We start from the raw sequence: 1,649 nt of genomic DNA on the forward strand, positions 1-1,649 counted from the left end.
GAAAGAGTCCCAAGAACAAGGCGGGGGACGACACCGCCGACGCCCGACAAATCTCCACAGAGGAGACACCCTGAAGGGGGCCCAGGACACCGAGCCACTCCCCGTGGACCGACCCCGGACCCCCGCCGGATCCACCGAACCCAGCGAAGCGTAGGAAAGGAAGATAGCCTGTGGAAGCCAGCGAACCAAGGTGGAACGAGGGCTAGTGGCCCGAACGAACCGGGCCAAAAGACACAAAACAGGCCATCCCACCGGGAAAGGAAAGACGTGCGGCCAAGAGAAGCCAAAACAGCACGCCGAACAACCAGCACGGACGAGGGAGGAACCTCGCCGGCAGGGAAAAGCGGTAAAAATACCACCCGAGCCCGGGACCCCAGGGAAGGAACCCCGGGAAGGACACGGGGGACACGCCGGAGGAACAACCACGTCCGGCAAAACCCGCAAGAAGGGCGGGGAGCGGAGGAACGACCCCCGCACGCCCCTCCGCCCAGCAGACACCACTGCCACCAGGGAAAAATCACCTGAAAGGCGCGGAACCGCAAAGCCACCGAGGGCCGGGGCCCAAAAGGGCGGACCCCGAAGAGCACGTCCGAGAGAGGGAACTCATATGGAACGCCTCATGAATTTGCGAGTCACCCTTGCGCAGGGGCCCTGCAAATCTCCTCCGTATCGTTCCAATATCAGTATATGTGCTGCGGCAGCGAGCACCCACGGGGGAGACCGGCAGAGCGTCCGAGGGCGAAGGATAAACAACCTCGGAGCCAATCGAGCCACCAGGGAAACCAGGCCGGCGAACACCGGACAGTGTACGGCCCGCAAGGCCGCCCACCGGGCCCACAGGGAAGAAGGGGCCTCGCCCCTGGAAAACCCTCAGACCGGAAAACCAAGACCCGCAAGGGGACCACGGATGCGGGGACAGCACCAAGCCGACCGCGCCATCGCGAGAAGGACGCCCCGCGCTGGGCACAGGCAGAGAACGTGGAAGACCTGCGGGAACCCAGCAGCAAAAGCCACAACCCCCGAGCAAGCAGCGTCCTCCGCCCAAGAACCGGGCCTGCAGAAGGAGGCCGGCCAGCCGACAAGAGCCGGCTCAACACCGACGCCGAGAGCGGGGGACCCAACCACGGCACGGGAAGATCCGGGATCGGCCAGGAGGCTCGAACCCTCAGCTCGCCATAGGAGATGGTACCCGGGGCGGCGGACCCCGCCGGGAACTAAAAACAGGAACGCACCACGACTAGCGTGGCAACCACGCGCGGGTGCCAGGCACCCCACCACTGTAACGTTCCAAACCAAGGCCATGTGCTGCCGAGTCGAGCACCCATGAGCACCCCGGCCCTGCCCAAGCGAATCCTGCCGAGGACCCGCGATCTCAGAGGGCACGGGGGAAACGCGTACAACAGACCGAAAGGCCACGCGAAAGACAGGCCATAAGGACCCGGAAGGAGGTGCAGAACCCGGGCCGGAGGGCCGAGTCCCCCTCCGTGAACAGAGACATCAGAGGCAGACCGAGCCGAGGCCCCAGGCGTCGAAACACCACCGGGGCAGGGCGAGACCAGGCAACAAAGGCCAGACCCGACTCCGTCGGACCCCGGGGGAAAGACAGCCCGAAGGGCCAGGACCGGTGACACCCCCACCAGGGCGCCCGA

General features: G+C 65.6%; 1 non-coding gene across 1 annotated transcript; it reads right to left on the reverse strand.

The window, feature by feature from the left end:
- Positions 1-601: 601 nt before the first annotated feature.
- LOC147709227 (U6 spliceosomal RNA) lies at positions 602-708 on the reverse strand. Its single transcript, XR_015296915.1, has one exon. It is a non-coding gene; the product is annotated as a U6 spliceosomal RNA (small nuclear RNA).
- Between the last annotated feature and the right edge of the window lie 941 nt (positions 709-1,649).

This window comes from Lissotriton vulgaris, chromosome 6, assembly GCF_964263255.1.
Source record: "Lissotriton vulgaris chromosome 6, aLisVul1.2, whole genome shotgun sequence".
Taxonomy (NCBI): domain Eukaryota; kingdom Metazoa; phylum Chordata; class Amphibia; order Caudata; family Salamandridae; genus Lissotriton; species Lissotriton vulgaris.